This window comes from Dendrobates tinctorius, unplaced genomic scaffold, assembly GCF_039654945.1.
Source record: "Dendrobates tinctorius isolate UK_male_01 unplaced genomic scaffold, ASM3965494v1 ptg000028l, whole genome shotgun sequence".
NCBI lineage: Eukaryota > Metazoa > Chordata > Amphibia > Anura > Dendrobatidae > Dendrobates > Dendrobates tinctorius.
Window position 1 is genome coordinate 39,748,055 of NW_027361696.1, and position 26,646 is coordinate 39,774,700.

Here is a 26,646-nt window from a genome sequence, read left to right on the forward strand (position 1 = left end):
GCTCTCGCTCCTTTCTTGTCCAATGCTTTCGCTTTCTTTCTTTTCCCATGCTCAAAATCCTTTCTTGTCCCCTGCTCTTGCTCCTTACTTGTCCCCTACTCTCACAACTTTCTTGTCCCCTGCTCTCGCTCAATTCTTGTCCCGTGCTCTCGCTCCTTTCTTGTCCCATACTCTCGCTCTTTTCTTGTCCCATACTCTCGCTCCTTTCTTGTCCCGTGCTCTCGCTCCTTTCTTGTCCCGTGCTCTCGCTCCTTTCTTGTCCCGTGCTCTCGCTCCTTTCTTGTCCCGTGCTCTCGCTCCTTTCTTGTCCCGTGCTCTCGCTCCTTTCTTGTCCCGTGCTCTCGCTCCTTTCTTGTCCCGTACTCTCGCTCCTTTCTTGTCCCGTGCTTTCGCTCCTTTCTTGTCCCGTGCTCTCGCTCCTTTCTTTTCCCGTGCTCTCGCTCCTTTCTTTTCCCTTATTCTCGCTCCTTTCTTGTCCCGTGCTCTCGCTCCATTCTTGTCCCGTGCTCTCGCTCCTTTCTTGTCCCGTGCTCTCGCTCCTTTCTTGTCCCGTACTCTCGCTCCTTTCTTGTCCCGTGCTCTCGCTCCTTTCTTGTCCCGTGCTCTCGCTCCTTTCTTGTCCCGTGCTCTCGCTCCTTTCTTGTCCCGTGCTCTCGCTCCTTTCTTGTCCCGTGCTCTCGCTCCTTTCTTGTCCCGTCCTCTCGCTCCTTTCTTGTCCCGTGCTTTCGCTCCTTTCTTGTCCCGTGCTCTCGCTCCTTTCTTTCCCGTGCTCTCGCTCCTTTCTTTTCCCTTATTCTCGCTCCTTTCTTGTCCCGTGCTCTCGCTCCATTCTTGTCCCGTACTCTCGCTCCATTCTTGTCCCGTGCTCTCGCTTCTTTCTTGTCCTGTGCTCTCGCTTCTTTCTTGTCCTGTGCTCTCACTCCTTTCTTGTCCGATGCTCTCGCTCTTTTGCCTCTTTGCTGCAGTTGCTATTTATCCATTTTCTTTCCACTGGCAGCAAGCAGCGATACTGAAGCTTTATCATTCACCATTTACATTTAGCCTGAACACCACTTAGTTATCACTCCTTTTTCCTCCCCTACCGCTTTTTACACATCCCAATAGGAATATAACTTTTCAACGGCGAATATCTGATTAATCATCAAGTATATTGTTTTCCTACAATTGCAATCAACCAGAAATAACAGTTTAGAGAATAAATATCCAGATTTTCCTCGGATAATGACAGTAAGATGGAATTTTCCATAAATATTTATAAATAAAAAATATTATATGGGCGGAAAGCGGGCGATAAACCAGGGTGATATGTAACCACACAGGCGTCACTGCCTCGACAACACATTTCTCTCCTCTGCTTATTGTTGAGCCTTCCGTAATAACACGAACGGATCTTCTCTCCTGAAATACTCTGTGCTGCTAGAAGACAAGCCTCATTCCACTGTTAATCAGTACCTTTCCATTTTTCTTTGCTCCCTTCAGTTGATCACTATCACATCTGCAGACAGGTGATTGCCCCCAGCAAGAACGCGCCCTTCCTGAAATACTCTGTGCTCCTTCTGCTGTCATTTCCTTACTATGATTATCTTCCAATTATAATCACGGAGTGATACAAGTGGACAGGTCTCGTCCACTCCAAAGACCACTTTTGCTGCCGTCACCAGTTTCTGGATGTGATCATTTTTTGCAGATATCCCAGCCATTTCAAAAGTAATTACACCCTACAGGAACAAAAGGTGAAGACTGAAGGGATAATCAGATACTGACGGCTGCGAGTGGGGAAACTGCGCCACTCTGGCCCATGGGCTGTGTCTAGCATGCACTCGTATGGGGCTGGGCTGCAGCCTGCAATACTTGACATGTCCTGATGATGATGGTGGCACTCTTATACATCAATTCCACTTTCCCACTGAGCCACAAACGCTCATCTCCGCATCCCCGGGTGTGACACAATCAGCTCCGCGACCCCGGGCGTGTCACGCTCAGCTCCATGGCCCCGGCGTGACACCCACAGCCCCAGTGTGACAGCCTCAGCTCAGAATGCCACGGTGTTACACCCTCTCTCAGCTCCGGTGTGACACCCTCAGCCCCGGTGTGACACCCTCTTCTCAGTATGCCACGGTGTGACACCCTCAGCCCCGGCGTGACACCCACAGCCCCAGTGTGACATCCTCATCTCAGCATGCCACGGTGTGACACCCTCTCTCAGCTCTGGTGTGACACCCTCAGCCCCGGTGTGACACCCTCTTCTCAGCATGCCCCGGTGTGACACCCTCAGCCCCGGTGTGACACCCTCAGCCCCAGTGTGACACCCTCTTCTCAGCATGCCACGGTGTGACACCCTCAGTCCCAGTGTGACACCCTCTTCTCAGCATGCCACGGTCTGACACCCTCAGCCCCGGTGTGACACCCTCAGCCCCGGTGTGACACCCTCTTCTCAGCATGCCACGGTGTGACACCCTCAGCCCCGGTGTGACGCTCTCAGCCCCGGTGTGACACCCTCTTCTCAGCATGCCACGGTGTGACACCCTCAGCCCCGGTGTGACACCCTCAGTCCCCGTGTGACACCCTCTTCTCAGCATGCCACGGTGTGACACCCTCAGACCCGGTGTGACACCCTCAGCTACACAGCCCCAGTGTGACACCCTCAGCCCCGGTGTGACACCCTCAGTCCCAGTGTGACACCCTCTTCTCAGCATGCCACGGTGTGACACCCTCAGCCCCGGTGTGACACCCTCAGTCCCAGTGTGACACCCTCTTCTCAGCATGCCACGGTATGACACCCTCAGCCCCGGTGTGACACCCTCAGCACCGGTGAGACACCCTCTTCTCAGCATGCCACTGTGTGACACCCTCAGCCCCGGTGTGACACCCTCAGTCCCAGTGTGACACCCTCTTCTCAGCATGCCACGGTGTGACACACTCTGCCCCGGTGTGACACCCTCAGCTACACAGCCCCAGTGTGACAACCTCAGCTCTGCTACTCCGCTGCCAATACTAAGCTTTTCCCTCCCCTGTATTTTTTGATGATGGGGTCTTTCCCCCACAATCACCGGATCGGGGGAGAGCTCCAGGTGCGAGCGGCGTCGAGACAAAGGGAAATTGGCGGTGACATCAGCCGCTGCCTGATTTTCCCGTTGTGACAGAGACTCCGCAGGATGGTGCTGCAGTGAGCCAGACCATATTTCTCACAGCGGACGGGCAAAGAAATGAAGTGCATCTCCTACCCCCTCCTCTCCTCCACCGTCTCCTTCTCCTTCCATCCTTCTCCTTGCGAGAGCGAGGGAAGGAATTAATAACAATAAAAGGGTGAAACAAAAGAGAGGAGCGGGACCAGCGGACTGTGAAATGAAATCCGCCACTCCGTGCCGCAGCGACATTCGCAACCTCTTAACTTCCACGAGGGAGAGCTGCAATGCCTAAATAGTCTGCGCCACAGTGCAGAGGTGGAGCTAGGGTGGCGCAGGAGGGGGCAATGTACAGCCGGGCAGCGCAGGGCACAGAGGTAGCGAGCTGACTGTGTGGTAAGAGGAGGCACCGAGGTCACGGACGATCCCCATACAGGTGTACAACAAATTCGTAGGAGACAGATCCCGATCGTCCCCCAGGTATAGATGTAGCAGAGCTGAAGATGTCATTTTGGGCTGCAGGATTTGAGGCTTTTCTGCAGATGATTACTGTATATCACATGAGAAATTCATGCTGAGAAATAAAACTGGAAATTTTGTGCAAACTCGAGCCGGAGACAGATGACAAAATCAGCTCAGCACTTGGGAATTTAACGCCGCTCCATGTGACAGCTCTGTGTCGAGTGTCTGCTCAGATCTGCACATCCTCCATGGTGGTAGCGGTGATATACTCTATGGAGGTAGTGGAGACATCCTCTATGGCAAGCTCATGACGTCGTCCATTGTGGTTGCAGTTATATCCCCTATGGTGGCGACCTCTACGGTGGTAGCGGCGACATCCTTCATGGTGGTAGCGGTAGCATCCTCTATGGCGGTGACATCCCCTATGGTGGTGTTGGTGGCATCCTACATGGTGGTAGCGGTTATATTCCCTATGGCGGTGACCTCCTCCATGGTGGTAGCAGTGACAATCCCCATGGTGGTAGCGGTGACCTCCTCCATGGCGGTAGTAATGAAGTACCCCATGGCGGTAGAGGTGACGTCCTCCATGGCAGTAGCAATGATGTCTTCCATGGCGGTATCAGTGACGTCACCCATGGAAGTAGCGGTGACCTCCTCCATGGCAGAAGTAATGAAGTACCCCATGGCAGTAGAGGTAACGTCCTCCATGGTGGTAGCAATGACCTCCTCAATGGCGGTAGCAATGATATCCCCCATGGCAGAAGCAGTGACGTCACCCATGGCGATAGCGGTGACCTCCTCCATGGCGGCAGTGGTGACCTCCTCCATGGCAGAAGCAATGAAGTACCCCATGGCGGTAACGGTGACGTCCTCCATGGTGGTAGCAATGACCTCCTCAATGGCGGTAGCAATGATATCCCCCATGGCAGAAGCAGTGATGTCACCCATGGCGATAGCGGTGACCTCCTCCATTGCGGCAGTGGTGACCTCCTCCATGGCAGAAGTAATGAAGTACCCCATGGCGGTAACGGTGACGTCCTCCATGGTGGTAGCAATGACCTCCTCAATGGCGGTAGCAATGATATCCCCCCATGGCAGAAGCAGTGATGTCACCCATGGCGATAGCGGTGACCTCCTCCATGGCGGCAGTGGAGACCTCCTCCATGGCGGTAGCGGTGACCTCCTCCATGGCGGTAGCGATGATGACCTCAGCCATGGCGGCAGCTGTGACCTCCTCCATGGCTGTAGCGGTGACCTCCTCCATAGCAGCAGGGGTGACCTCCTCCATGCTGGTACCGGTGACATCCCACATATTGGCTATGGTTACGTACAACTTGCTATCTTTCAGCCCATGGCCTGGTGTCCTGTGTCTGAGCTCAGAGCTGGTGATACCGTGTAGGTCAGCGAGTCTTAGATACGCGCTCAGCCACCTCTCACATTAGATGGAGCCCTGTGGATGAAGTTCTCGGTGTCGATGGGATGAGTCGGTGTCCTGCTCCGTATGACGCCAGAAGCCATAAACGCCCCATTAGTTATTGGTGATGATGTCATCGGGTGATGGCGGCCAGAGACCGCGGACACTACAGTTAGTAAATTCTGCTTTTTTCATATCACCATTGATTCATAGACCCGAAATCCGATCCTGTGTAGCTGGCGCTCACCGAGCACAGGACTGTGGTGTCACAGACAGATTTGTAGACTGGTCATGGGCTGGGAGGGAGAACGGCGGCCATTACTCAGCATTAAATTACAATAATATCTCCAATTTTTTGTGTTTGAGCTACAAACTCATACTACAGATCTGGACTATGGAAAACACCCTCTGGGCGACGTTCCAGAGGCCGAGAAGATACAACAGCTGCTGTCAATTCCTTTATCAAAGGAGCGATAATATCTAATCAGGAGAAAAACTTCTATACTCTGTGTACAGACATCACATTACTGAGCCCGGGTTACATCCTGTATTATACCTCAGAGCTGCACTCACTATTCTGCAGGTGCAGTCACTGTGTACATACATTACATTACTGATCCTGAGTTACATCCTGTATTATACTCCAGAGCTGCACTCTCTATTCTGCTGGTGCAGTCACTGTGTACATACATTACATTACTGATCCTGAGTTACATCCTGTATTATACTCCAGAGCTGCACTCTCTATTCTGCTGGTGCAGTCACTGTTTACATACATTACATTACTGAGCTCGGGTTACATCCTGTATTATACCTCAGAGCTGCGCTCACTATTCTGCTGGTGCAGTCAATGTGTACATACATTACATTACTTATCCTGTACTGATCCTGAGTTACATCCTGTATTATACCTCAGAGCTGCGCTCACTAATCTGCTGGTGAAGTCATTGTGTACATACATTACATTACTGAGCCCGGATTACATCCTGCATAATACCTCAGAGCTGCGCTCACTATTCTGCAGGTGCAGTCACTGTGTACAAACATTACATTACTGATCCTGAGTTACATCCTGTATTATACTCCAGAGCTGCACTCACTATTCTGCTGGTGCAGTCACTGTTTACATACATTACATTACTGAGCCCGGGTTACATCATGTATTATACCTCAGAGCTGCGCTCACTATTCTGCTGGTGCAGTCACTGTGTACATACATTACATTACTTATCCTGTACTGATCCTGAGTTACATCCTGTATTATACCTCAGAGCTGCGCTCACTAATCTGCTGGTGCAGTCACTGTGTACATACATTACATTACTGAGCCCGGATTACATCCTGCATTATACCTCAGAGCTGCGCTCACTATTCTGCAGGTGCAGTCACTGTGTACAAACATTACATTACTGATCCTGAGTTACATCCTGTATTATACTCCAGAGCTGCACTCACTATTCTGCTGGTGCAGTCACTGTTTACATACATTACATTACTGAGCCCGGGTTACATCATGTATTATACCTCAGAGCTGCGCTCACTATTCTGCTGGTGCAGTCAGTGTGTACATGCATTACATTACTGATCCTGAGTTACATCCTGTATTATACTCCAGAGCTGCACTCACTATTCTGCTGGTGCAGTCACTGTTTACATACATTACATTACTGAGCCCGCGTTACGTCCTGTATTATACCTCAGAGCTGTACTCACTATTCTGCTGCTGCAGTCACTGTGTACATACATTACATTACTTAACCTGTACTGATCTTGAGTTACATCCTGTATTATACTCCAGAGCTGCACTCACTATTCTGCTGGTGCAGTCACTGTGTACATACATTATATTACTGATCCTGAGTTACCTCCTGCATTATACTCCAGAGCTGCACTCACTATTCTGCTGGTGCAGTCACTGTGTACATACATTACAATACTGATCCTAAGTTACATCCTGTATTATACTCCAGAGCTGCACTCACTATTCTGCTGGTGCAGTCACTGTGTATATACATTACATTACTGATCCTGAGTTACATCCTGTATTATACCCCAGAGCTACACTCACTATTCTGCTGGTGCAGTCACTGTGTACATACATTACTGATCCTGTACTGATCCTGAGTTAAATCCTGTTTTATACTCCAGAGCTGCACTCAATATTCTGCTGGTGCAGTCACTGTGTACATCTATTTATATACTAGCTGAAGAGCTCGACGCTGCCCGGGCATAGTAACTAACTGTGGTTAGCTATAATAAATTATAATTATCCTCCATCCCATAGTCCCGTGCCCATATACCCATCATACATATCCACGATCCCATAGGCCCATGCCCATATACCCATCATGCATATTAGCCATCCCATAGTCGAGTGCCCATATACCCATCACACATCCTCCATCCCATAGTCCCATGCCCATATACCCATCATACATATCCTCCATCCCATAGTCGAGTGCCTATATACGCATTACACATCCTTCATCTCATAGTCCCATGCCCATATACCCATCATACATATCCTCCATCTCATAGTCCCGTGCCCATATACCCATCATACATATCCGCCATCTCATAGTCCCGTGCACATATACCCATCATACATATCCGCCATCCCATAGTCCCATGCCCATATACCCATCATACATATTCTTCATCTCATAGTCCCGTGCCCATATACCCATCATACACATCCGCCATCTCATAGTCCCGTGCCCATATACCCATCATACATATCCACCATCCCATAGTCCCGTGCCCATATACCCGTCATACATATCCTCCATCCCATAGTCGAGTGCCTATATACGCATTACACATCCTTCATCTCATAGTCCCATGCCCATATACCCATCATACATATCCTCCATCCCATAGTCCCGTGCCCATATACCCATCATACATATCCGCCATCTCATAGTCCCGTGCCCATATACCCATCATACATATCCGCCATCCCATAGTCCCGTGCCCATATACCCATCATACATATCCGCCATCTCATAGTCCCGTGCCCATATACCCATCATACATATCCACCATCCCATAGTCCAGTGCCCATATACCCATCATACATATCCTCCATCCCATAGTCCCGTGCCCATATACCCATCATACATATCCGCCATCTCATAATCCCGTGCCCATATACCCATCATACATATCCGCCATCTCATAGTCCCGTGCCCATATACCCATCATACATATCCACCATCCCATAGTCCCGTGCCCATATACCCGTCATACATATCCTCCATCCCATAGTCCCGTGCCCATATACCCATCATACATATCCGCCATCTCATAGTCCCGTGCCCATATACCCATCATACATATCCGCCATCTCATAGTCCCGTGCCCATATACCCATCATACATATCCACCATCCCATAGTCCAGTGCCCATATACCCATCATACATATCCTCCATCCCATAGTCCCGTGCCCATATACCCATCATACATATCCGCCATCTCATAATCCCGTGCCCATATACCCATCATACATATCCGCCATCTCATAGTCCCGTGCCCATATACCCATCATACATATCCACCATCCCATAGTCCCGTGCCCATATACCCGTCATACATATCCTCCATCCCATAGTCCCGTGCCCATATACCCATCATACATATCCGCCATCCCATAGTCCCGTGCCCATATACCCATCATACATATCCGCCATCTCATAGTCCCGTGCCCATATACCCATCATACATATCCACCATCCCATAGTCCAGTGCCCATATACCCATCATACATATCCTCCATCCCATAGTCCCGTGCCCATATACCCATCATACATATCCGCCATCTCATAATCCCGTGCCCATATACCCATCATACATATCCGCCATCTCATAGTCCCGTGCCCATATACCCATCATACATATCCACCATCCCATAGTCCCGTGCCCATATACCCGTCATACATATCCTCCATCCCATAGTCCCGTGCCCATATACCCATCATACATATCCTCCATCCCATAGTCCCGTGCCCATATACCCATCATACATATCCGCCATCTCATAGTCCCGTGCCCATATACCCATCATACATATCCGCCATCCCATAGTCCCGTGCCCATATACCCATCATACATATCCGCCATCTCATAGTCCCGTGCCCATATACCCATCATACATATCCACCATCCCATAGTCCAGTGCCCATATACCCATCATACATATCCTCCATCCCATAGTCCCGTGCCCATATACCCATCATACATATCCGCCATCTCATAATCCCGTGCCCATATACCCATCATACATATCCGCCATCTCATAGTCCCGTGCCCATATACCCATCATACATATCCGCCATCCCATAGTCCCGTGCCCATATACCCGTCATACATATCCTCCATCCCATAGTCCCGTGCCCATATACCCATCATACATATCCTCCATCCCATAGTCCCGTGCCCATATACCCATTATGACATTATCATCACCATGGCAACTGTTATGAGATAACCGTCACCATTGCAACCTATGATGACATCAGCGTTGCCATGGCAACCATTATCTACTATAATAAATGCCCTAAGCAACTTCCGGTTGTAACAACTTCCGTCCAGTTGTAACCGGTGACGTCACCGCACACCTCTTTCCATGTTAACCCTCAACACACACACTCCTCTCACCTTTCACCATCTCCACTCACTCTTTCACTCCACATACCGTCCTGTGCCCATATACCCATCATACATATCCTCCATCCCATAGTCCCGTGCCCATATACTCATCATACACATCCACCATCCCATAGTCCCATGCCCATATACCCATCATACATATCCTCCATCCCATAGTCCCGTGCCCATATACCCATCATACATATCCACCATCCCATAGGCCCGTGCCCATGTACCCATCATACATATCCTCCATCCCATAGTGCCGTGCCCATATACCCATCACACATCCTCCATCCCATAGTCCCATGCCCATATACCCATCATACATATCCTCCATCCCATAGTCCCTTGCCCATATACCCATCATACATATCCGTCATCCCATAGTCCCGTGCCCATATACCCGTCATACATATCCGCCATCCCATAGTCCAGTGCCCATATACCCATCACACATCCTCCATCCCATAGTCCCGTGCCCATATACCCATTATGACATCATCATCACCATGGCAACTGTTATGAGATAACCGTCACCATTGCAACTTATTAAGACATCATCGTCACCATGACAAGGATTGTGACAGCATCTTCGCCATTGCAACCTATTATGACATTAGCGTCGCCATGGCAACCATTATGGCATAATAATGAGGGGCGGGGCTTGCAACCTATGATGACATCAGCGTCGCCATGGCAACCATTATGACATCATAATGAGGGGTGGGGCTTGATACACACACACTTTCTCCCCATTATGTAGATAGGGGCAAAATTGTTTGGTAAATTGGAAAGCGCGGGGTTAAAATTTCGCCTCACAACATAGCCTATGACGCTCTCGGGGTCCAGACGTGTGACTGTGCCAAATTTTGTGGCTGTAGCTGCGACAGCGCGGATGCCAATCCCGGACATACACACATACATACATACACACATACATACATACTAGCTGAAGAGCCCGGCACTGCCCGGGCCTAGTAACTAACTGTAGTTAGTTATAACAAATTATAATTATCCTCCATCCCATAGTCCCGTGCCCATATATATCCATCATACATATCCACCATCCCATAGTAGAGTGCCCATATACCCATCATACACATCCTCCATCCGATAGTCCCGTGCCCATATATACCCATCATACATATCCTCCATCCCATAATAGAGTGCCCATATACCCATCATACATATCCGCCATCCCATAGTCCCGTGCCCATATACCCATCATACATATCCTCCATCCCATAGGCCCGTGCCCATGTACCCATCATACATGTCCTCCATCCCATAGTCGAGTGCCCATATACCCATCACACATCCTCCATCCCATAGTCCCATGGCCATATACCCATCATACATATTCTCCATCCCATAGTCCCATGCCCATATACCCATCGTACATATTCGCCATCCCATAGTCGAGTGCCCATATACCCATCACACAGCCTTCATCTCATAGTCCCATGCCCATATACCCATCATACATATCCTCCATCCCATAGTCCCATGCCCATATACCCATCATACATATCTGCGATCCCATAGTCCCGTGCCCATATACCCGTCATACATATCCTCCATCCCATAGTCCAGTGCCCATATACCCATCACACATCCTCCATCCCATAGTCCCGTGCCCATATACCCATCATACATATCCTCCATCCCATAGTCCCATGCCCATATACCCATCATACATATTCTCCATCCCATAGTCCCATGCCCATATACCCATCATACATATCCACCATCCCATAGGCCCGTGCCCATATACCCATCATACATATCCTACATCCCATAGTCGAGTGCCCATATACCCATCACACATCCTCCATCCCATAGTCCCGTGCCCATATATACGCATCATACATATCCTCCATCCCATAGAAGAGTGCCCATATACCCATCATACACATTCTCCATCCCGTAGTCCCGTGCCCATATATACCCATCATACATATCCTCCATCCCATAATAGAGTGCCCATATACCCATCACACATCCTCCATACCATAGTAGAGTGCCCATACACCCATCATACATATCCGCCATCCCATTGTCCCGTGCCCATATACCCATCATACATATCCTCCATCAATAAAGTCCAGTGCCCATATACCCATCACACATCCTCCATCCCATAGTCCCCTGCCCATATACCCATCATACATATCCACCATCCCGTAGGCCTGTGCCCATATACCCATCAAACATATCCTACATCCCATAGTCGAGTGCCCATATACCCATCATACACATCCTCCATCCCATAGTCCCGTGCCCATATGTACCCATCATACATATCCTCCATCCCATAGTAGAGTGCCCATATACCCATCATACATCCTCCATCCCATAGTAGAGTGCCCATATACCCATCATACATATCCACCATCCCATAGTCCCGTGCCCATATACCCGTCATACATATCCTCCATCCCATAGTCCAGTGCCCATATACCCATCACACATCCTCCATCCCATAGTCCCGTGCCCATATATACCCATCATACATATCCTCCATCCCATAGTAGAGTGCCCATATACCCATCATACACATCCTCCATCCCATAGTCCCATGCCCATATATACCCATCATACATATCCTCCATCCCATAATAGAGTGCCCATATACCCATCACACATCCACCATCCCATAGTAGAGTGCCCATATACCCATCATACATATCCGCCATCCCATAGTCCCGTGCCCATATACCCATCACACATCCTCCATCCCATAGTAGAGTGCCCATATACCCATCACACATCCTCCATCCCATAGTCCCGTGCCCATATACCCATCATACATATCCACCATCCCATAGGCCTGTGCCCATATACCCATCATACACATCCTCCATCCCATAGTCCCGTGCCAATATGTACCCATCATACATATCCTTCATCCCATAGTAGAGTGCCTATATACCCATCATACATCCTCCATCCCATAGTAGAGTGCCCATATACCCATCATACATTTCCTCCATCCCATAGCCCAGTGCCCATATACCCATCACACATCCTCCATCCCATAGTCCCGTGCCCATATACCCATCACACATCCTCCATCCCATAGTCCCGTGCCCATATACCCATCATACATATCCTCCATCCCATAGCCCAGTGCCCATATACTCATCACACATCCTCCATCTCATAGTCAACCATTATGACTTCATAATGAGCGGCGGGGCTTGCAACCTATGATGACATCAGCGTCGCCATGGCAACCATTATGACATCATAATGAGGGGCGGGGCTTGACACACACACACTTTTTCCCCATTATGTAGACAGGGGCAAAATTGTTTGGTGAATTGGAACGCGCGGGGTTAAAATTTCGCCTCACAACATAGCTTAGGACGCTCTCGGGGTCCAGACGTGTGACTGTGCCAAATTTTGTGGCTGTAGCTGCGACGGTGCGGACACACACACACATACATACATACACACTTTGAGCTTTATATATTAGATAATGGTTGCCATGGCGATGCTCATGTCATCATAGGTTGAAAGCCCCACTGCTCATTATGGGGTCATAATGGTTGACTATGGGATGGAGGATGTGTGATGGGTATATGGGCACTGGACTATGGGATGGAGGATATGTATGATGGGTATATGGGCACGGGACTATGGGATGGAGGATATGTATGATGGGTATATGGGCATGGGACTATGGGATGGAGGATATGTATGATGGGTATATGGGCACGGGACTATGAGATGGAGGATATGTATGATGGGTATATGGGCACTGGACTATGGGATGGAGGATATGTATGATGGGTATATGGGCACGGAACTATGGGATGGAGGATATGTATGATGGGTATATGGGCACGGGACTATGGGATGGAGGATATGTATGATGGGTATATGGGCACTGGACTATGGGATGGAGGATATGTATGATGGGTATATGGGCACGGGACTATGAGATGGAGGATATGTATGATGGGTATATGGGCACGGGACTATGGGATGGAGGATATGTATGATGGGTATATGGGCACGGGGCTATGGGATGGAGGATATGTATGATGGGTATATGGGCACGGGGCTATGGGATGGAGGATATGTATGATGGGTATATGGGCACTGGACTATGGGATGGAGGATATGTATGATGGGTATATGGGCACGGGACTATGGGATGGAGGATATGTATGATGGGTATATGGGCATGGGACTATGGGATGGTGGATATGTATGATGGGTATATGGGCACGGGACTATGAGATGGAGGATGTGTGATGGGTATATGGGCATGGGACTATGGGATGGAGGATGTGTATGATGGGTATATGGGCACGGGACTATGGGATGGAGGATGTGTGATGGGTATATGGGCACTGGACTATGGGATGGAGGATGTGTATGATGGGTATATGGGCACGGGACTATGGGATGGAGGATATGTATGATGGGTATATGGGCACGGGACTATGAGATGGAGGATGTGTATGATGGGTATATGGGCACGGGACTATGGGATGGAGGATGTGTATGATGGGTATATGGGCACGGGACTATGGGATGGAGGATATGTATGATGGGTATATGGGCATGGGACTATGGGATGGTGGATATGTATGATGGGTATATGGGCACGGGACTATGAGATGGAGGATGTGTGATGGGTATATGGGCATGGGACTATGGGATGGAGGATGTGTATGATGGGTATATGGGCACGGGACTATGGGATGGAGGATGTGTGATGGGTATATGGGCACTGGACTATGGGATGGAGGATGTGTATGATGGGTATATGGGCACGGGACTATGGGATGGAGGATATGTATGATGGGTATATGGGCACGGGACTATGAGATGGAGGATGTGTATGATGGGTATATGGGCACGGGACTATGGGATGGAGGATGTGTATGATGGGTATATGGGCACGGGACTATGGGATGGAGGATAAATAGAATTTTCTATAACTAACCACAGTTAGTTACTATGCCCAGGCAGCGCCGGGCTCTTCAGCTAGTATATATATAAAATTGAATGTGTGTGTGTATCATCAACCAATTTTGAAGCATCTTTCATTTAACCAGAGCTGTTTAAATGAAGCTGAGCTGTGATTGGTTGCTATGAGCAACAGTTTTCTCACTTCACAACAACACCTCAGCAGACAGTGACAGGGTGGGAGAAATCTAGCATCCCCAGAAACATAAGCTCCTAGGCAATGTCTGCCCCCAAAAAGGAGCAGAGAACACATGACAGAAATGAATCACCCCTCCCTGCCCATATACTCATCAGACATCCTCCATCCCATATGCACATCTTCCCTCTTAAAGGGATCATTGGTATGGAAGTCAGGGCAAATCCATCCACCACTTTGGTTTTGACCCCAGGCCTCTCTTAAAAGGGATCCCCGGTATGGAAGTTAGGACCGTTCCACTCAGCTCTGTGGTTCTGACCACATGGTTTCTTAAAGGGATCATTGGTATGGAAGTTAGGGCAAATCCATCCAGCACTCTGGTTCTGACACCAGGCCTCTCTTAAAGGAATCCCCGGTATGGAAGTTAGTACCGTTCCACTCATCGCTCTGGTTCTGACCCCAGGCTGGCGGGATGATGTATTAGGGGTAGTAGTCCGGTGACTCTGGCTGACGGGATGATGTGAGATATTAGGGGTAGTAGTCCGGTGGCTCTGGCTGACGGGATGATGTGGGATATTAGGGGTAGTAGTCCGGTGACTCTGGCTGATGGGATGATGTGGGATATTAGTGGTAGTTGTCTGGTGGCTCTGGCTGACGGGATGATGTGAGATATTAGGGGTAGTAGTTCGGTGGCTCTGGCTGACGGGATGATGTGGGATATTAGGGGTAGTAGTCCGGTGACTCTGGCTGATGGGATGATGTGGGATATTAGTGGTAGTTGTCTGGTGGCTCTGGCTGACGGGATGATGTGAGATATTAGGGGTAGTAGTCCGGTGACTCTGGCTGATGGGATGATGTGGGATATTAGGGGTAGTAGTCTGGTGGCTCTGGCTGACGGGATGATGTGAGATATTAGGGGTAGTAGTCCTGTAGCTCTGGCTGATGGGATGATGTGGGATATTAGGGGTAGTAGTCTGGTGGCTCTGGCTGACGGGATGATGTGGGATATTAGGGGTAGTAGTCCGGTGGCTCTGGCTGATGGGATGATGTGGGATATTAGGGGTAGTAGTCTGGTGGCTCTGGCTGACGGGATGATGTGGGATATTAGGGGGAGTAGTCTGTTGGCTGTGGCTGATGTGATGGGATGATGTAGGATATTAGGGGTAGTAGTCCAGTGGCTCTGGTTGACGGGATGATGTGGGATATTAGGGGTAGTAGTCCGGTGGCTCTGGCTGACGGGATGATGTGGGATTTTAGGGTAGTAGTCCGGTGGCTTTGACAGAATGATGTGGGAAATTAGGGGTAGTAGTCCGGTAGCTCTGGCTGACAGGATTGTATGGGATAATATAGTGAATGTGGCTATGCAGAGTGGGCGGGGCTATGCACTCAGCTTTATATATATATATATATATAATCATTATAATTTGTTATAACTAATCATAGTTGGTTACTATGCCCGGGCAGCGCCGGGCTCTTCAGCTAGTACATTACATTACTGATCCAGAGTTACATCCTGTATTATACTCCAGAGCTGCACTCACTATTCTGCTGGTGCAGTCACTGTGTACATACATTACATTACTGCTCCTGTACTGAGCCTGAGTTACATCCTGTATTATACCCCAGAGCTGTACTCACTATTCTGCTGCTGCAGTCACTGTGTACATACATTACATTACTGATCCTGAGTTACATCCTGTATTATACTCCAGAGCTGCACTCACTCTTCTGCTGCTGCAGTCACTGTGTACATACATTACATTACTGATCCTGAGTTACATCCTGTATTATACTCCAGAGCTGCACTCACTATTCTGCTGCTGCAGTCACTGTGTACATAATTTGCTGATCTTGGAAGAGGCCCATAATGACGGATATTATATCAGGATGGGGGACATCGTTACTGGAAGGAGTCAGTATGGGGGACATTATTATGGTAATGGGCCCATGACCAGGGATATTATACCAGGAATCGGCCCAGGATGAGGGACATTACTACTGGAGTGGCCATTTTACCAGGATGGGGCACATTATGAAGGGAAGAGGCCCAGGACAAACATAACAAGAAGGCACACAGGAGATCCTTTATTACAGCATGGGGGCCAGGACGAAGGACATAGTTACAGAAGGGGGCCCATGACGGATCCATTGCTATATAAAACGGTGCAGGAAGGGGGACATTATTACAAAAAGGGGCTCAGGACAGGGGGAATTATTACAGAAAGGGCTCCAGGAAGAGGGACATTATCACAGAAAGGGACCAAGTACAGGGGAAATTATTACAGAAAGAGGCCAAGGATGGGGACATTATTATAGAACAGGGAACAGGACAGGGGAAATAATTGACATACTTACAGAAAGGGGCCCAGGATGGGGACATTATTACATAAAGGGGCTCAGGATGAGCTCATTATAGTATAGAAAGGGCATAGAAAGGGGCCTAGGAAGAGGGACATTGTTACAGAAAGAGGCCCAGGAAAGGGAACATTATTATGGAACGGCGACCAGGATGGGGAAATTATTGCATAAAAGGGCCTAGGACAGGGGACATTATTCTAGAAAGGGGCCCATGATGGGGAAATTATTATAGAAAAGGGCCCAGGATAGGGGACATTATTGTAGAAAGGGTCCAAGATAGGGAAATAATTACAGAAAGGGGCATAGGACAGGTTTAATTATTAGAGAAAGAGGCCCAGGATGGGGACATTATTGCAGAAAGGGGCCCAGGATGGGGGAAATTATTGCAGAAAAGGGTCAACACAGGGAAATAATTACAGAAAGGGGCCAGAACGGGGAAATAATTACAAAAAGGGGCCCAGGACAGGTGCAATTACTTCAGAAAGGGGCCAAGGAAGGGGAGATTATTACATGAAGGGTGAACACACGTCTTTATAGGATCTAGAACACTACAAAGGTCCATACATCTGACCAACATGAAATTGGGGGCCCAAGTCCAAATTTTGCAGCTTTTTGCACCCAGGTCCATATTTTGCATTCTGCGTGCTGGATGCCTCCTGCGGGCACACATCTTGGGTTTGTAGACTGCAAGGCATTGCTTGCACACAGCAGGGTTTGCTATGATGGAAGAGCCGGACTGAGGGGATGCTCACTTGCAGGACGGTGTGTGTTTGGCTGGGCAGTATGGATTTGCATTGCTCTGTCTAAAGGCTTTGTACTGTAGAGCCACATCTGATGGTGGAGCTGTCCTGGTTGGGTGCTGCAGGCCTGGATTATGGAGCACAGCTCTGCATGTTGGCGGTGATCAGCCCAGGATCACAGCTGGGTTCTGCAGGCAGGATTGAGCAGTGGATCCACGCTGTGCATGCAAAATCAAGTAGATGTAACCGGGCTGGATGTGTTATGTACCCACCATCAGCCAGCAGATCCTGCCAATCAGAAGCCATCGTACAGATCTTATGACAATTTACCTGCAGTCCTATGTAACACACTAGAGATGAGTGAAGTGTCCACAAATTGGGTAGATTTGATTAAATCCATATCTAAAGTGCCTCAAACTGAAGTATACTGGTTTTAATCTTTAACTCTTTCCTGGCCTTCAAAAGTATTGCCACATTATGCTGAATTTGTGTGAATCTAATCCCCAAAAATTAGGATTTTGGCAAATTTAAATTTTTTTAGAATAGCAAATTGTTTTTTTTTTTTAAATGAAATTTGTTCATCACCACTAGCTGGGCCAAGTGATAAACTTGGCATTGGATGCTTCTGAGAAAAAAAAAAACATCCTAGCTACAAACACAGCTCTGCTATATACGTAAATCCAAACTGTTGACAAATTCAGTTCTGCTGCACACGAAAAACCGGACCCTGATCATCTGCAATTCCCAAATGTGGTGGGAGAAAAACAGCTCATCTGAATATGAAATAGAAGCCAAGGGTATCTGGCAAACTCAGCTCTGCTGCATCGTTTTTTAAAGCTCAGCGCTGCAAAAGTAGCAGGGGGTTCTGCAGGGTGAGATTAAAGGGCTCCAGCAGTAACAGATTTTCTTGCGGCCGGCTCCCCGCTTCGTTAACTAAACAGTTTAAGCTCCTGATGGGATGGACACTGAATACAGAATGATGCTCTCTATGTGCGCCAAAAACTGGGTCACCTCCAGTTCACCCATCCCGTACCCTCCTCCTACTTCACCGTTCACTCCTTGTCTCCCTGAATGCATCTGGAGATGGGTGGCTTCAGAGCTAGCGCGGGTGGAACTGAGCTCAAAAAAGAAGAGAAGGCTGAGAAAAAGAAAGAGAAAAAGAGAAGGGTGAGAAAAAAAAGAAAAAACGAGAAGGGTGAGAAAAAGAGAAGGGTGAAAAAAAAAAGAGAAAACGAGAAGGGTGAGAAAAAGAGAAGGGTGGAAAAAAGAAAGAGAAAAAGCGAAGGGTGAGAAAAAGAAGGAAGAAAAGGGAAGAGAAAAGAGAAGGAAGAGAAAAGAGAAGGAAAGAGAAAAGAGAAGGAAAGAGAATAGAGATGGAAACAGACTAGAAGGGAGAGACTAGAAAAGGGAGAGGCTACAGAAGGGAGAGACTAGAAAAGGGAGAGGCTACAGAAGGGAGAGACTAGAGAAGGGAGAGACTAGAGAAGGGAGAGACTAGAGAAGGGAGAGACTAGAGAAGGGAGAGGCTACAGAAGGGAGAGGCTACAGAAGGGAGAGACTAGAGAAGGGAGAGACTAGAGAAGGGAGAGACTAGAGAAGGGAGAGGCTACAGAAGGGAGAGACTAGAGAAGGGAGAGACTAGAGAAGGGAGAGACTAGAGTAGGGAGAGACTAGAGAAGGGAGAGACTAGAGAAGGGAGAGGCTAGAGAAGGGAGAGACTAGAGAAGGGAGAGACTAGAGAAGGGAGAGACTAGAGAAGGAGGAGACTATATGTAATGTAGGTGCCTGATCTTTGTGTTGTAATTGTACTATAGGCCGCTACTCATCTGAGATTACCTCTCTCCTTGCTGTGTCCCTGCAGCCCCTGCTCTGGTCCTGCTACCTGTGTCCCTGCTCCGGTTCTGCTACCTGTGTCCCTGTTCCGGTCCTGCTGTCCGTGCCTTCCTCCTGCCGTCCTACTCCGGCCCTCGTTGTTCCGTGGTCCACTCCTGCTCCAGTCTTGCCTCCCGTGTCCTACTCCGTTATGTTGCTCTGTGGTACTCCAGCCATCCTACTCTGGTCCTACTCCCTGTTGTCCTGTGGTCCATGCCTGTAGTCCTATTCCAGCCCTGTCTCCTGTAGTGTCATGGCCCTTTCCCGCAGTCCTACTCCTCTCCTGCGACCTGTGTCCTGCACCGTTCTGTTGTTCCGTGCTCTTCGCACATAGTTCTACTCCAGTCCATTCTGAGCTGCCCCTCTTGGTATCGGCTACCGTGGTACTCAAATCTCTGGGCCTGCTCCTAACGATCCCTGTATAGTGGTTGGCTCCTCCTGGTTGCTCGCCCGGGGCCCCCCGGTGCCACGGTCCAGAGGGTCCACTCCAGAAGGCTTGCCTCGTCAAGCCCGGACGCTAACACTAGAGAAGGGAAGAGAACAGAGAAGGGAAGAGAACAGAGAAGGGAAGAGAATAGAGAAGGAAGCGACTAGAGAAGGAAGATAATAGAGAAGGAAGAGAATAGAAAAGTGAAGAGAAAGAACAGAAGAGTTGAGAAAAAAAGAGATGAGAAAGAAGAGTAAGAACAGTAAAGAGGGAGAAGAGAAGAGGAGGAAGAAGAAGACGAAAAAGAGGTGGAAGAAGAAAAAGAGGTGTATGAGGAAGAAGAGGGGGAAGAGGAAGAAGAGTGAGAAGAGGAAGAAGAACAGGAGGAAGAAGAGAAAGAAGAGGAGGAAGAGGAAGAAGAAGAGGAGGAAGACGAGGAAGAAGAGGAGGAAGACGTCTAAGACTGAGAGGGCTCCGGGCGATGTTACTTCATCCGGCAAGGTGCTGCAACAGCTGACGTTTTTCCCCATTATTTTCACGCTATTGTTTTCTACGTTTCACTAATGCATCAAATATCAGAAAGTTAGCTGCTTGGATACGTGATAAATAACACAGTATACAGTTAGCTCCTGAGCTTTCCCTAGTGGTGACTGGGGAAAGCCCAAATTTGATCATGTGAATATCTATACTGTATATATAAAGTCGAGTGTATGTATGTGTGTGTATGTATCAAGCCATGCCTACTCCACAGAGCCCCGCCCACTCCACATAGCTACAGAGAAAGAGCCCACCAGATAACAGAAGTGACACACAGCTTGGCCTCATATACATTGCACACACAGCTCTTCTGCAGGGACCCTCTAATCATATGTATACGGGGTTACCATACTTCCCCCAGTGATGCTCTGTGACACGAGCTGACACTTCTACTCCAGCACAGCCCTGCGTCTGACTCCTCATCCCAAGCATATGACTGGTCACATGGTCGTGACATCATCACAGGTCGTTTAGCTGCCCAGGATCTTGCATCTACCGAGAGTTCAGCCAGTGAATAGAGGAACCCTCTCCGGAGCTTCACTCTGTCTGTGCTGCTCGCCGCCACCAATGTGCCGATTGGCACATAAAGCCCAGAAACTCTTCGGGACCCAGGATTGGATCTGTGCACCAGCTGCTAGCCTGGCAGGAAGGAGGGAAGAAGAAACCCACCACACTCAGGCGGAGTCCCTGCTGTCAGTCTGCGCTGGAAAAGAGCAGCGACATGAACACCAACATCATTGGCGATCTGCACTCTGTACCGCGAACATGGCAGCCTCTGCAAGGGTTGTTGAGAGTTGTAGTTTTTCCCTGACAAGAGCGGGCAATATACCTGGGATCAGAGACGAGAGCGGGCAATATACCTGGGATCAGAGACGAGAGCGGGGAATATACCTGGGATCAGAGACGAGAGCGGGGAATATACCTGGGATCAGAGATGAGAGGGTGATCAGAGATGAGGGGGAAATATAACCGGGATCAGAGACGAGAGCTGGGAATACACCCAGGATCAGAGATGAGAGCGGCAAATATACCCAGGATCAGAGTCAAGAGCTGGGAATATACCCAGGATCAGAGATGAAAGCCGGTAATGTACCCGGGATCAATGACGAGAGTGGGGAATGTACCTGGGATCAGAGAGGACAGTGGGGAATATACGAACGGGAAATATACCTGGAATTATAATTTGTTATAACTAACCACAGTTACCTACTATGCCCGGGCAACTCCGGGCTCTGCAGCTAATATATATATATATATATATATATATATATATATATATATATATATAAAAAAATAATTGTCATAGAACTTTGTGACCTAAAAAAAAGGTGGACATTCACTTTACAGACTGTCACCCAGCTTCCAATGGACCCTGAAAAATATAAATCAGTGTTGTTACAAGAATCTTTCTCTCTAGTACTGATCTCCTTTCTATTGGGCATCAGTTGGTTCATGAACCAGGGAGACCAGGATGAACACTCCATTGGTCCTGTACAGATATAACGTTCTATCAGTCAATAGTTTGTAAGAAGTCTATTCACCATTTTTATCTAAATTCTGCAGGGTCCGATGCCGATCAAACCCAACCCCAGAGCTAGTGCCATTGGCATTCATCTAGAAGGTAGATCCCCTATCACTAATTGGCTCATCCACTTGTGAGAGGAGTGTCAGGGATATTTGTCCAGAGAAGTAATGAGCATTTTAGTATCTCTGATGAAACCTGGCAGTGCTCTCACAAGTGGCTGAAGTTATAGATCCACCCATTCTCCTAGTACTAGTCTATACCTTCAGTCACTTGTGAGAGCACTGCCAGGTTTCATCAGAGATATTAAAATGCTCATTACTACTCTGGACAAATATCCATGGCACTCCTCCCACAAGTGGTTGAGCTGTGATGTTGTCAGTCTATACCCTATAGGTCAAAAATATTTCCAGAAGCCGTCCTTTCCTCAATCCTCACTCTACCAAAATGCTTGTGCATGCCCTAATCATCTCCCGCCTCGACTACTGCAACATCCTCCTCTGTGGCCCACCTTTGAACACTCTCGCACCTCTCCAGTCCGTGCTTAACTCTGCTGCCCGACTAATTAATCTCTCTCTTCACTACACTCCTGCTTCCCCTCATTGAAAATCCTTCACTGGCTTCCAATTTCCCCGCGTATCCAGTTTAAACTACTAACAGTGATCTACTAAGCCATCCATAACCTTTCTCCTCCATATATTTCTGAACTAATCTGTCAATATCTAATCTTCAGCCCTCCCAATACCTCCTTCTCTCCTCCACACTTATTCGCTCCTCACCTATTCGCCTCCCAAATGTCCCCCATCCTCTGAAATTCGGTGCCACAACGCGTCCGGTTATCCATCACATTCGGATCCTTCAGACGGAACCTAAAAACCCACCTCTTCAAGAAAGCCTATAGCCTGCAATGATCCCTGCTGCCTCCTCACCAGTGCCAGAGCTACTGCCTCAACACCATCAGAGCTACTGCAACCCCCCCAACCTACTGCCTCCTTCCCCACCATCCTGTAGAATGTAAGCCCACAAGTCTGTGATTGTTAGCTTGTTTACTGTAAGTGATATCTGTAATTTGTATGTAACCCCTTCTCATGTACAGCACCATGGAATCAATGGTGCTATATTAATAAATAATAATACCTTTCTGTATCACACGATGTGGCTATCACCAGCCTGAGATTTGTTCTTGACAACTATAGTTCATACAAAAAAGAGATACAGGAATTTTTAGTACTAGCAGTTTCATTCTTGCTTACTCATAACTATTTTTCATCTGCAGGGACTTTCTCTCTTCAAACCAAAGAAGTTAGCATGGGAGGGAAATTCTAGTGGTCGCAATTTGGGAGGAAATATTTTTTGTTTTCTGAAAAAAAAATGTTTTTCACAACTTGAAAGATTTGTACGGTCGTTATATTGACGATATCATTAATATTTGGAAGTGTTCTGCGATAGAAGCTCTTAAATTCATTGCATGCATCAATGACAATAAATTTATCTTTTACTTACAGACTTTCTGCAAGGTCTATTAATGACCTTGATATCACGCTAACTGGGAATAACAATACAGGGTCTATTATTTCTCCTTTTAAAAAATCCACAGATAACAACTCCATCTTGGAAGCTAGCTCTTGCCACCCACCCCACGGAATTAAGAATATCCCCTTTGGTGAACTTATTAGGATGAACAGAAACTCTTCCCTGCCATCAATGTATAATACAGAGGTTAATAAAACCAGCCATAGATTACAATATAGAGGTTACTCTAATCGGACTCCGAGGAAAGGTGATACAGCTGTGAAAAAAATACACAGAATCTATTGTCAGATAAGCCTAGAACCAATAACACTAATAATTGTATCACCTTTTCCACCCAATATAGTTCCCAGTATACATCATACGTAAATATCTACCGATGTTAAACGAAGATCCTAAGCTTACTGATATTCTTAAAAAAAACTGAAGTGCGTTTTGTTGCTAAGAAAGTCCCAACACTAGGGAATATTCTCTCACGCAGTTATTTTTCCAATGAAACACCCTCGCATCAGTCTACCTGGTTATCTACAAAAGGTTTTTTTCAGCTGCGGACACACTCCCTGCAAAGCTTGTTCACATGTAGTTCATAATAAACAAACATTTAAATCTATCACAACAAACAAAGAATTTTGTATTACTCCCTTTCTGACATCGGGTGTAATGTAATAGTACGCTGATGTCGGACTCCCTCCCTTTGATGTGGGCTCTGGCGGTGAGCCCACATCTTTCCCGGGATACGTCAGCTGTTTTGCCGCGGATGGAATCGCGATCCACCTGCGGCTATTAATTAGTTAGATGCCGCTGTCAAACTCTGACAGCGGCATTTAACAAGCACTGCCAGCAATCGAGCCGGAAATACGCACACTGGTGACCCGCGTCAAGTGATCGCGGGTCACCGGTGTGTTGGTATGACAACCAGAGGTCTCCTGGAGACCTCTATCATTGTCAGTGCCGGATTGCTGTGAGCAACACCCAGTAGTCAGCGCACATAGCAAGTCAACAATTTTACTACATAGATGTGATCTGCTCATCGCGTCTATGTAGCAGAGCCGATCGGATTAGGGCAGCTTCTAGTTTTCCATGGAGGCTATTGAAGCATGCCAAAAGTAAATGAAAATGTTTTTAAAAATATAAAAGCAATTAAAAAAAAAAAAAAAGTTCAAATCACCCCCCTTTTGCTTCATTCAAAATAAAGCAACAAAAATAAAATCACACAAACACATATTAGGTATCGTCAATAAATGAAGGATTAACCTGATCGCTAAACGGCGTAGCTAGAAAAAGAGTCAAAATGCCAGAATTACGTTTATTTGGTAGCCTCGACATTGCATTGAAATGCAATAACAGGCTATCAAAAGATCGTATCTATACTAATATGGTATCATTAAAAACGTCAGCCCGACACGCAAAAAAATAAGCCCTCACCCAACCCGAGATCATGAAAAATGGAGACGCTACGCTACTTTAACAAAGTTTGGAATTTTTTTTCACCACTTAGAGAAAAAAAGAACCTAGACATGTTCGTTGTCTATGAACTCATAATGACCTGGAGAATCATAATAGCAGGTCAGTTTTAGCATTTAGTGAACCTAGAAAAAAAAGCCAAGCAAAAAACAAGAAACAAGTGTGGTATTGCACTTTTTTTTGCAATTTCACCGCACTTGGATTTTTTTCCCATTTTCTAGTGCATGATATGGTAAAACAAATGGTATTGTTCAAAAGCACAACTTGTTCTGCAAAAAACAAGCTCTCACACGGCCATTTTGATGGAAAAATAAAAAAGTTATGGCTCTGGGAAGAAGGCAAGTGAAAAACACTAAACCGAAAAAATCTCTGGGGGTTAAAGGGTTTTAATAATTTTATAAATTGTAATACAACAGGTGAATGCAATATACAAGTTGTACCACCGGACATCTGAAAAACCGCACATTTCTGACGCGGTTAATATGAAAGCTGTTGGTGTATCAGCAGGCTCACAGCATTTTTCTCAAATACATGAGGGTAATATCAGCTAGCTAAAATTCTATGGTGTAGAATAAGTGTATAGACCTAAGAGAGGAGGTGATTTAAGGCGAAAACTATTGAACCGCAAATCTTTTTGGATTTTTAAGTTACAGACCAGCGTCTCCCACGGTATAAATCTACGACAAGATCTTATTTTACAATACAATTAAGTCTAAGGCTAGTTTCACACTAGCGTTTCTGCCGTCTGCGCACGGCCGCCGATAAGCCCTGCCCCCTGCCGCGCCCCCTCCTGACATCACCGCCTATTATCGCACATGGCCGCATGCGCTGACCGTGCGCTAGTAGGATTTTTGAGTGCGCTGCGGACTTTTAAAGGTGCGCCAAGAGCGCCAAAATGCAACATGCTGCGTTCGGTGCACACCGGCGCACCTACAAAAGTGCGCAGCACACTCAAAAGTCCTACTAGCGCACGGTCTGCGCACCCTATTTTAAAGATAGGGTGCGCAGATCACATGCGGCCATGTGCGATAATAGGCGGTGATGTCAGGAGGGGGCGCAGCAGGGGGCGGGGATTATCAGCAGTCGTGCGCAGACGGCAGAAACGCTAGTGTGGAACTAGCCTAATGAAATTATTTATTTATTTTTTCTCTTTTCATACCGTCTTTGTATATTTATGTACCATATATGTGTTTATTTTCTTCCAACTCTATGTGTTACGTTTTTGTGGCGCTTTATTGAGTTAAATTTTCAGGTGTTTTATTATCTCCATTAGCTTGTAAGATGATGAGCCAAGACAGTCAGCGGTTTCCGGTGCCCTTTAAGGCCGGAACTATTGGGACTGTCACCACTGTTGCTGGGGGAGGCTTCTTCTTGGAGGGAAGTGCCTTCCCGCTGGACAGCAGGGGTGCGGGGTATATAAGGAGG

General features: G+C 47.6%; 1 protein-coding gene and 1 long non-coding RNA gene across 2 annotated transcripts in view; both read right to left on the reverse strand.

The window, feature by feature from the left end:
• The window catches only part of IGLON5 (IgLON family member 5), a 554,166-nt gene that overhangs the window by 284,817 nt on the left and 242,703 nt on the right, over positions 1–26,646 (reverse strand).
• LOC141085315 (uncharacterized) lies at positions 19,085–22,452 on the reverse strand. Its single transcript, XR_012231271.1, has 2 exons — positions 21,628–22,452; positions 19,085–21,534 (listed from the first exon to the last, which is right to left on the reverse strand). It is a non-coding gene; the product is annotated as an uncharacterized lncRNA (long non-coding RNA).